The sequence below is a fragment of the Gambusia affinis genome, linkage group LG16 (genome assembly GCF_019740435.1).
Source record: "Gambusia affinis linkage group LG16, SWU_Gaff_1.0, whole genome shotgun sequence".
In the NCBI taxonomy this organism is placed as follows: Eukaryota; Metazoa; Chordata; class Actinopteri; order Cyprinodontiformes; family Poeciliidae; genus Gambusia; species Gambusia affinis.
In genome coordinates, this window is record NC_057883.1 from 16,997,205 (window position 1) to 17,008,999 (window position 11,795).

At 37.1% G+C, this 11,795-nt stretch overlaps 1 protein-coding gene across 1 annotated transcript in view; it reads right to left on the minus strand.

Moving 5' to 3' along the window:
• The window catches only part of LOC122846572 (KATNB1-like protein 1), a 32,576-nt gene extending 23,300 nt beyond the window's left edge, over positions 1 to 9,276 (minus strand). Inside the window, exon 1 of the mRNA XM_044143608.1 lies at positions 9,058 to 9,276. The gene's annotated coding sequence lies outside the window, so the exon portion shown is untranslated. The remainder of the gene's footprint in view (positions 1 to 9,057) is intronic.
• Between the last annotated feature and the right edge of the window lie 2,519 nt (positions 9,277 to 11,795).

Here is an 11,795-nt window from a genome sequence, read left to right on the forward strand (position 1 = left end):
GCAAATGCCAACTAATAGTGTGTCAAGTAACACTGTGCCTAGTTATTTCAGCTTTCCAGGTTTCATATTCTTTCAAATTATTTTAGATGTGTTCTTTAACAAATATTTTAATAGTCTAATCGTTTGGAGTCATACTCAGAGAAGAGTCTGTGAATACTGGATAGGCAGGAGTCCGCTGTTTCTCAAGCTTTCAGGGGGTCAGAGGTTGGGCAAAGGTCAGAAGAACTTCCATTTTATAATGGATTGATTGAACTGCATCTCCCAGCATTCATAAAAATAAAGAAAAATCTGTGAATCATTAGCAATCCACCTTGGTGCATAAATGCAGAATGGAAGGCAAATGATTCATGACTTTTAATCATTTTTACAAATTCTTAAAATTTGTAAAAATTATTTGGTATTGCTCTTACATGAAAGCATTTCCATCACCTAAGATGACAGACCAGGTATCCATCGGAGAAGCAGCTAAAGGGTAACTCTGGAAGTGTTAATCTGCAAAAGAAGGTTCTTTGACGTATAGGTGAAGGAAAATGAAAACTATTCATTACCCTGAAAAAATTCCCCATAGTGAAATTTTGTGCTGGCAGCATCATGGTGTGTACATGCTGTTTCTTGGAAAAACCTGAAGCTACTAAATGAGTAACTTAACCAACTTCTCTACACAATCCTATACAGCTGAAGGAGCTGCAGAGAAAAGCATTGAAACAACTTTTTATCTTCATTAAAAGTCAGACAAATTCTGGAGGCTCTGGAACCCATTGCAATCTTTCTTACAGAGACTGATTTCAACTGGAGATGAGTACTGAACTACTCGACCTTTTTTAAATTTTTTTATTTTACATTCAATGTATCACTCACTCGGCTGTCCGACAGTTTCGACTACTATAAACAATGCCCGTGAATGTCTGGCTGTATTTTGTGTGTATAGGCTGTTATGTATATTTTTATGTGGACACTGCAATGCTCCTTGTTGATTTGGGGTGGATTGTTTTTGTTTACTTCTGTTGATGTTTACATAAGGTTCTGAAAATCAATGAAAAAAAGTCAGTTTTATGAAAACATAAAGGCAAATAAAAAACAGAAACTGGAAAAAAAGAAAAACAGACTCTCATCAGCTGAATAATTTCAATATAAAACTCAAATGTGTGACGAGAGAAAAGGGATGAAAGCATCAGTTTTCAGAAACCGCTTTTCCCAATAATGTAAGACTTCCAAGTTTAAAAATGTCATATATTCTCCACATTTCAACTTTATAAAGAGCGAGATGAAATACTTAAGGAGAAAAGTTTTAGCTCTGTTTTTGGTTGCAAATAAGGCAGACCTTCTTCAAAGAAAGTCACAAATGAAAATGTTCCATTCTGTTATGAAAGCCTGTTTTGTTTTATTTCAAAGGTTCAATGAGCTTTTGTCCCAGACTCGGCAGTCTGCACCGATATGATCCCCGCTTTAATAAGAATGCCTTCAAGTAATACAATGACTGTTTCCACATCTGGGCATATGCTTGCTGTGAAGGAAGAAGTGGACTGACTCCCCAGCTGCCTTTAAGCACGTCATGTATCATGTGGGATGCACATGACAGACAAAGACAGAAGCTGCAAGAGCATCAGAAGGCATTACACAGCTAAACTCAGGCAGATAGAGAAGTCGGAAGCTATAAAGAAGTGAGGAGAGGAAAAAACAGCAGCTCAAAGTTTTCTTCTCCCATATCCCCTCAATGTCTAAATTTAGCTTTGACTGTCTCAGCTTGAAACTGGCACAAACTCAGCTATGGGTTTAGCGTTAAGGTGAAATATTCCTCTTGTGTTTAGTTTGGTTCTTCCTGTCTTTGCTCTGTGGGTTCTCATAATCTGCCTCCTCGTTGGTATGTAAACTATCACACACTGAGCTTGTTTTTGCTCTTCTCTCTCTACAAATGCACGTTTTCACATCCAAACGTAAAGATCTCAAATTGTTTTTATCCATTTGTCCCCTCTTCAGTTGCTTTCACACTGAGAACACACCGTACCCTGAGGAGAAAACATTTGCATTTGCGGGTTTTTGACTTCAAACACGCTGAGCTGTCTCAACATGAATAAGTCACTTCTGACTTAACAAGTGTGTGGGCTCATCACCTCACAATTCTGTCAAGGCTACAGACGTGAAACGGCCAGTGGCTAAGATTCCAGCCATTTCCACGGCTGTGACGGATCCAAACACAAGTCATTCAGTCACCAGGCCCTTTGCAATGATTCACTGTGTAGGGCTGCGTGACTCAAAGATTTTTCCCTGCCCCCTTGTGTCCTCCTTTGACTCCCATTGTCCTCCATGGATTTGGACTTGCCATTTGACATGCAGCCAACTTAGAGGCGCTTACTTAAGAGGTCAGCTGCAGGATTGTATACAGGATTTCTGCATAGCGACAGTCTGTGGACTCACAATCCAAAGTACACGAGCTAAAATGTAAAAAAAAAATAAAAGAATCCTTTGAAAGTGCTTAGAAACAAGCAATTAGTTACCATTTGTTTAGCAATTTCATATATTTTTAATAAATACTGTAGGAAGAATAAATCACTCATGTATGTGCACAGTGGTGTTAGTTCTATTGGGAATCAACATGTGCAGATTATTTCCTTTGGAAAGTAAAGAATTGGCTCTTTCATTGGGTGACAGACAAAAAAAAAACAACATTGAAATTCCTTCATATTCGCCCAACAGAAAAATAAAAAAAGATCCACATGTTGGCAGTTCCAGCTGAAGTATCACACGGCACATGAGCCTGAGTGGGTGGGATCATAGTTGAGTGTTAAAGAGGACCAGATGATGGGACGAAGGTGTTTTCAGTCAGTGGGTTTCCGATCGCTCCTTTTTCTGGGAAAGATGGGATGAGACAAAGGAGAGCTGCAGCTGTTTTCTGCTGCCACAAAGTTTTATTTATGTTCATCACAGTTCACATTGAGCACTAACTGATGGTAATTATGCAAGACTCGACTCTTCAGCTCAGGTCTCTTGTGGGTTGAAATTTACCGACCTCTCTGGATTTGCCACTGCATTGTGTTTTTTATGAAGTGTGATTTGGTCCCGTAGACTGGCTGAGATGTAGCTGCAGTGCAATGATCTCAGAGCCTGGAAACCTAAGAGTTAGTCCTGAGTTTCCAGTGAGAATAAACTCTGTCCCAAGCGTAAGTAAAGAAATAAGCTTTTCTTGTGTTTCTCACCTCATAATCTTCAAATTTATTTCTCCTTTTTCTCTTTTCTTTTCAAACCCGAATGTAAAATCACAATAAAAGCAGTCTCTGTAGTTGAAGGAGAGGGAAAGGTTCTTTGGCCTCTTTACAGAGGCATGGTGTCATTTTGGCCTGGAAGACAAACGGAACAGAGCAGCACAGGAAAGGAAATTTTACTTCTGCACCACATAGTCCCACGAGACACTTTAAATAGGTCACAATAATGTTGTTAGTTAACAACAGAAACAGCACTGCTCATCAACAACTGCTCTTATTGAGGATTTCAATCCAAACAACCTGAGTCAAAAGATTCCCTTGGAAATAATTCATCTGCTCCAGTTATACAGAAAAAAAACGAACTCATCTCAAAGCATTTTCAGGCCACAAGGAACATATAGTCCCTGCAGCCTTTTCTCCAGACCCAACTTCCAGAGGAAGGTATCTGATCAGGTGTGCAAAACAACTTTATTGTGGAGCTCCACATTTAGCTCCCCAAAATGACGGAGCTCCTCACTCTGTTGTTAAGCCATCCTACAGAGGAACCAGATGATAGAACCTCGTATCCAGAATGTCTGGCAACTCTCACTGCAATAAAAGTATTTGGATAATGTCTGCTTCTTAGCAGAGTTATAGATTGTTTTAGATTTGGTGCCAATCCTTTAGGATCAACTCAAGTGGAAACTGGGAGAAAGAACTTCTGGTTCAACATGATTGCATGATTTCACAAATGGACTTTGGGAAGAATGGTCAAAAATGTCCTATGAACACAGGTCGTGAGCTTTCTCAGAAATGAGCAGCTGCTAAAGGTGAGCTGACATGACTTGTTGGCAAGTTTCTGCCTTTATGGGTTGTCCTCCGTCTCCATAGCATGGTAACTAGTCACCACTGACATATGTTTAGACCATAATCTTAGAAAGATTATTTGACTGTACCTTAAAAAAGCCTTTCCTGAAATTGCTTGTATCTTGACTTGTCAAACATTTACTGGAATCGGTGGCTTCCTTTTATCTTAACACAGTTATTCTAGGTTCAGTTTGTGGTGCATGTCTTCCCTTTCTCTTTTCTGTCACATTTCAGTTTAATAAAGGCCACTGGTGCCAAAAATATTTTTTTTAACTTTCCTTTTTTAAAGCATGTTCATCACCAGCCTAACTCAGTCAACATGCTTATCATTGCTATTGAGGAGCATGACATAATTGGTTTTAAACACTTAAAATGTGATTAGCATTGTTGCTATTTATGTCATGTAAGGATTGTCTAAATGACTGTACCTCTAAAATTTGCACAGGAAAAATCTATTTTTGAGAAGAAATTGATCTATTGTCATTCACAGTAAGTCCTGCTAATATTTCATTCATTACATATTTTTTCTCTGCAGGAAAAATCAGATACAATCAGCTAATCTCTGTTCATTCAGCTTCTACATTATTGTTGTCTCATCAGAGTCAAGAGATTCTCTCCAGGATCAACAATTAATATAGAGATTTTAAGTTGCTATATTGAAATCAAAACTCATGTCCGTCTTTTCACTGGTCATCTTTACTAAAGCCATAAACAAGGCAAGAAGAAGTACAGCAAAAACTTCTTGATGGTGTCACACCTGGAAAACCAAACAGGTGGCAAAAACAAAGATGGTCTTTCTTCTCCCTTAGTCTCCGAATTCAGGTGTTTTATTTTCTACCAACCCTCGTGGATAAACATCAAGGAGAGTAAACTGACAGTAGGGTGTTGACAGATCCAGCTCCCATTTCCAACGCCTTTAATATTTGGTCAAAACAGAAGGGACAGGAGATTCCATGGCGACGCCTCAAAATAAACAACATTCTGCCTGGCACCTCCCTTTTCAGAAAAGCATAGTGAGGCGTGGACCTGCCTGTCCGTTCCTGCCAGTGGAATGGTGAAAACTAAACACCTCGGTTTAAACATTTAATAACAAAATTCACTCATCTGTAATAAACAGTTCAGGCTGAAACAGAGGCCTTCGTGTTCTACGTCTGATACATTTGTTTCAACATTTTCTTTAGTGTTAAATTTTCTCTGTTTTTGTTTGGAATGTCTGTTATCGCTTTGTGTTGCTGCCAGTCTTGGACAGGATTCTCTCGCAAAAGAGATATGCAATCTCATTGGGAATTTTCTGGTGAAATAAAGGTGAAATAAATAAAAATAAACTCACATGTCAAAATGAATTTGAGCAGGTGTATTTTGTCAACATCTTTCATTTCTAGGGCAGTACAGCTGGCTTCCAAACACAAACGCCAGCAGAATCACAGTTCAGTTCAATCACAAGGGCGTCTGTGAGCTCTGGCGGAAACGCAAGGCTTGTTGTCAGACGGTCAGTGGAGGGCTGTCTGTGGTGGGCCTGCTATGATTGTGGTAATACAAGTAGATGACACAACCATCAAGGTGTCTGTGTTTGCCACTAAAACCCAAAGCAAATACATTGGATGGGAAAATGAGAACAGAATATAAACATATATTTCTGTGTTTATATGATTAACCGGGTCAAGAGAGGAAGGAAACATGTTTCCAAAATTTATTTCATGTTTGGCACAACCTTAAGCTTAAGTGGGATTCACACTTTAGGATGGAAGATTTCAGGAGGATTTAAGCAAAAACTAGGATTTAAGCAAAAAAATGTTGCAATAACACTATCTGAGTAATCCATCTCATTTTCAGCCATATGTTTTTCTCCATTTCTATTCAGTCAAAGATGGGTCCAAGTCAAATCCAATTTCAGTTCTTATCAATCTATTTCTTTACGGTATTTCCAAAGCACTTAGTTTGCAATACCATCAAAGTCAGCTAATCATATAGCACTGTTTCAGACTTTGTGCAGAATTCCATATCAATGTTTATCCCATTTTATAGATTATTTTTTGGCTTATGATGTAATTATCTAAAGGAATCCTGTTTAGGCCAGAAGACTAAATCAAACATGCAGTTATTTTAAATTTTAATTAAAAAATTAAAAAACACAAATGATTGTTTTTCCTTTGACGTGTAGAGTAGAACATGAACTCAAGTAAGAGTTGTGTTACTTCAAAAATAATTTTTCAAGTAGAAATAAAAAGTATGTTGCTGTAAAACTACTTATACTACTTTGTTATAAAAAGTTACTGAAGTAGATGCAACTGAGTTAACATAGCAAGTTATTACCCACCTCTAACAATTGCCAACCAAGGGATAATTAATCAACAATGAACTGAAGGCAATCGGTAAAACCACACTAAATGCACTTTTAAGTATGGAAAATCTTACTAGTTCTTTGCTGTCCCTACCTAATGTTCAAATAAGGCATGTACACAACAAATTCAGTTGCTCAAATAAAATTCTGATCTTCATTTATGTTTTTCTCACGAGCATTGTTTTGTCTTGGCAGAAAATAGATCCATAAAAGGAAAAAGGGGAAGTGATGTCGCCACTGTGCAATGATTTGGCTGCCTGCCTCTGGTGGAATCCTGGGTGATACTGGTGATGACGGAGACCAGCTGCTGACTCAGTGAGTCATTTTTACCTCTACAGGGAGCCCGAGAGAAGGAAATGCGAGGGCAGCAGCTCCCGCCCAGACGAAAACCAGACGCAGCCTGCTCCAGCCGGACATAACACTTAACTAAACAGTTAATGAGTTCATAGCGTCAGTTTATACTGTCCGCTACCTCTGGCAAATGCCGTTGTTTTGTTACAATGCGTTCTCTTAATTTCTAAACAAAATCAGGTTACACAGTTCTCCAACAAAAATTAATCTTCGATCGTAACAACAGTCGGTGAAGGAAAAGTTATAACTTTCATTGCAGTCTGTAGTGTGGCTCGACAAGTGACCTTTTAAAACATGAGTTAACTGAGCTGCAGCCGTTCTGACGGAAATTTATAGATGCATGAAATTAAAGGAGGTCAATACATTCTAGACGTCATAAAAAGGCAAAGTTTTCCAGTTACAATTTCTTGCAAAACTATTCGTACCCTTTAAACCTTTCAACATTTTGTCCCATTGCAACCACAGATCTCAACAGAATTTATTGGGTTTTTAAGTAATAAACCAACACAAATTAGCTCAATAAAGTGAAAGGAAAATAATATATGGTTAATGAATTAACAAAAAACCCTGAAAATGTGACATGACATTTGCATCCAGCTCCTTTTTCTCTAATACCCCTAAATAAAATTTGCTACAGTGACCTGCACATAAAGGGTAAAATGATAAATGGATTGGACTTATATAGCGCTGATCCAGTCATTTTGACCACTCAAAGCGCTAGAGTCACATTCACCTCACACACACACACACACACACACACACACACACATTTATATCTCGATATTCCGATATGAAGGCTTGAAATAATACCCAAGGTTTAAAAGTTCTCACAGAGAATGATTCAATCCATCATCCCAAAATAGGAAGAATATGACACAACTGCAAAGCTAGAGATATGACTGTCCACCAAAACCCACACAATGGGCAATTCTTCAAGATATTCTGTGGGAACTGGAGAGATCCACAGCTCAGACAGCTATTAGTCATTCACTCCTCCGAGCATGGACTTTAGGAAACGCTGGCAAAAAAAAAAAGCCAACTCTGAAAGGAAGCCATAGAAAGTCACGTTTTCACTTTGTCACAAGCCATTTGGAGGACACAACAAACATGTGGACGAAGGTGCTCTGGTCAATTTTAACTTTTTGTTCCTGCTTGTGCTTTGTGTGGAGGAAAACTCATGCTGTACTTCAGTTTGAACATACTATCCAAACATGGTGAAACATAGTGGCGGTATCGTGCTGGGGCTATTTGTTTTATTTATTTTTTCAGGGATAGGACAACCGGTCACAGTTGATCGAATTAAGGATGGAGCTTAATGAAGCAGATTCTGGAAGAAAATCTGTTAGAAAAACTTGTATATTCTTCCTGTTTTTGCTGGTCAATCTCATAAAATCTAAATAAAGTACGTTCAAATTTTTTGTTGTAATGTGACAAATTGTGAAAAGGTTTACAACATATGGACACTTTTGCATAGCATTGTAGAAAGAAGAAAAAAGCAAAAATCTTATTCTTTTCATATTTGGCTTGTACATTTTGAACTAGTTAGAGAAGGAGCAGGATTTATTATTCCAATTTTTTATTTTTTTTAATCATGAGAAATTACTTTGAAATGCAAAAACAACAGCTCAGCTTCATCTTAATTTTTATGTCTTTTTGCGGAAATCAGAAAAGTGATGATAAGATTTGTGCTTTATTGAATGAAAGCAAATGCTCAAACCCTAACACACATAAAAGCTGTGTCGTGACTTTGATACAGATATCTCTTTTCCTGTAAGTGTGAATAAATCCTTAAGATCTATTGTTCATTGCATTTTCAAAAAGTTTACACCAGATGTTCTGCTTGCCAGTACAAACGTTGCAGACCATCATCTGCAATAAATTGACGAGGGAACATCTGAGTATGCGTGACAAGAATTCAACTGATAAGTTTTGTCCTCGTGTGCTTTACATGGTTTTTGCCCCACAACAAACAGATGAAAAACTGTGATTAGAGACTTGATGTCCTCCAACTACAAGAACAAGATCATTCAGTAAGTTAATCATCCATCTTACTCATCATAAAGAAATGTCTTTGTAGTTCAATAGTACATCTCCAGCAGTTACAGATACAAAGAACACATGTGTGACTTCACTTGAACAACTATCAATCATTCTGTTTGTAGAAAATCTTTTGAAATATCTTAATTGCTTTTAGTCTCATGGATGGAAGCTACTGAATACATCCAGACACCCAGCTAACTATGGAAAGGAGGATGCAAAAGAAACACAAAAGTGGAAAGACACATTCTGAAATCAAAGAAAGCTCGCAAACATACATACCATTTCCGCCTGGATGACTATGTGAAGGTTTGCAATGACAGTGCTGCTTTAACCTTTTATGGAAACTCCTATGTTGCTGGTGATGTTGTCTCACTTTGAGGGGTGAAGACTGACGAAATGTCAGGAAAACAAGATTTACTTACATAAGAAACTTTGTAATGGCTAAGTGTGTTTGCTGAAGTCTTAAACGTTGAGCCGTGCAGGATTTGTCCTTGGAGGTGGCTGGAATGTCTGGTATGGCTGTTGGTACCACCAACATGCAAACCTGAACAATCCACTGACTGTTAATCCAGCAGAGAACAAACAGGCTGTTGTTGTTTGAAGCAAGATATGAACAATGTGTTCCTAAATTCAAACATAAAGAGAAACAGACACATGAAACATACCAGAAAGTACTTATTTCACTGAAGAAATTAAAGTGTCTTGCAATAGTATGCCCAACCCTTTGAACATCCTTTTATTTTGTTATGTTACAATCCCAAATTTCAATTTGTTTGAACTAGATTAGTGAAATCAAAACAAAGTGTTGTATAATTGTGAACAGGAGGGATAAGAAAACATATTGTATATTGTATATTGAGAAACAACTATTGATGTGATTCCACTTGTGAGTCTTTTGACGTATGTTTTTACCATCTTTGCAAATTTAAACACTGAACAATTTGCCCATTCTTCTTTGCAAATAGTTCAAGTCTCAAGTAGTTCATGGTCAGATTAGATAGAGTATTTGTAGACATAATTTTCCACTCTTAGAAATTGCTAAAGGTTTTTAGGTCTGTCCTTTACGGGACCATTATAAAACATTGCATTAACCCTTTAAAATCCAGATAAAACACATTGGATTTTGAGAATGTAATGAGACAAATTGTGGAGAAATTGTAGAGTTCTGCCATTTAGCTTGCAGACTGACTTCTTCCAATATGTCAAATCAAACTTTTCCAACCTTTTGAAGATTAATTTGCTAAAATTGAAATGGTTAAAAGTTTTCCACACAAATTGTATACCAGCGTTGGGCAATGTGGGGTTTCTGGGCTTGTTAGCAGTCTCTCAGGTATAAAATATTGTGCAATAAAGTGGAACAATATGGTCTGGAGTTGTTTTCGATACAATGACTATAAAAACAGCACTGATGACTAAAATATGAATCACCCATTTTATTGAGAGTTTTGTTGTTTAGTACTACAAAGAAAAACTTGATTTCGTAATTTTGTTTCTTATCACACAGCTGCAGCAGCTTAACCATAAAAGTATTCAATTTAAAAAAAAAAACTTCTTGGAAGTTGCCTTAGAGTGTTTTGATAGGTAGGAGTAAGCATGGTTGCTATGCAGTAAAAGAAAACTAAATTCAGACATAATTTTGTTGTTTCAGTCATCATATGCATCTGTGTACACTTATTTTTCAGTATTAGCAGGAATGTGACATAATATCCCATAGGCCAGATATGACATTAAATTGATCTTGGTGCATCTTTTTAGTCATCTGACAAGTTTGAGTGATCCTTTTTGGAAAAAGAAATTCACCCAGAAAGGGCCACGCAATATGAAATATTACTTCCCGGTGTTACACATCCAAGTGAATATGGGAAGTAAGCAAGAGATTTGTTCCCAGTGAGGATGCTCAAGGGCCTGTTTCTGTAAAAAACATGCTTCAGCTTTTTATTAGACAATTCACTCATTGTGTTGGAATTTTCCAAAGGAGATAAAAAAAATTGGAAGGAAAGCATATTGTGGCTGATTTTATTGATTATTGGAACTGGGTCACTTCATGAGTGATCGTTTACCAAACCCTACGTGCAAAGGATCAAAAACAAGTCCCAAGTGTCCCACATCCTTTGAGTGTAATTGTTGCAAAAATGTTTGAAATTACTCTGAGTAAAACTTCAGCGACCATATGTTTGGGTTTCTTTTACCCACAGAACTTGGAGTTGACAGCTTACATCAGGCAGCTCTTTGAAATAAAGTGTTGAACTAGCTCTACCCATCATCCCCCCAGCACCGTACAACCAAAATGTGCAAATATTCTGTTACATTAGCTGGTGAATAGACAGAAACTTTCTGTATTGCAGGTTGAAGACTGCAAATTGTACAAGAGGGAGTGTACATGATGAATTTGCATAGAGTGTCAGCTGAACATAAACATGACTAGACATGAGTGATTATATTGCTTTAGACTACAAAATAAATAAATAAATAAATAAATAAATAAATAAATAAATAAATAAATAAATAAATAAATAAATAAAAGTACATATTTTTGGCCACAGAAACTAACCAAAGGGTGAAAATGAAGAAAGAGCAGAAAAGTCCTGAGGCAATAACAATAAATAGATTTTTTTGTGACTCTTTAGCCTGAATCAGATTTCTTAATGTCAACCTTACGCCTCCCTTGTCTGGCTCGTCTTTCAAGTGGCATTTTAGTTCAATCATGGTAAAAAAAAAATAATTAAAAAAATGTGAAGACCAGGGACTTCATGTAGTGTAGATACTACACTAAAAATGTAGCATATTCGATTTTTACTTAACAAAGTTCGTATGTAATCTATAATAAACTAACTAAAATGTTTGAACCACATTCCAACTTCATGCCTGATGTACACACATTGTTAGAGAAATTAACTTTCTAGCTAAATTGACAAGGTATACGGAAGAGGATTAGGGCCACCGAAAACAAAAAAAAGAATTCTGAGATAAAAGTCAGAATTCTGAGATTAAAGACAGAATTCTGACTTTATTCTCAG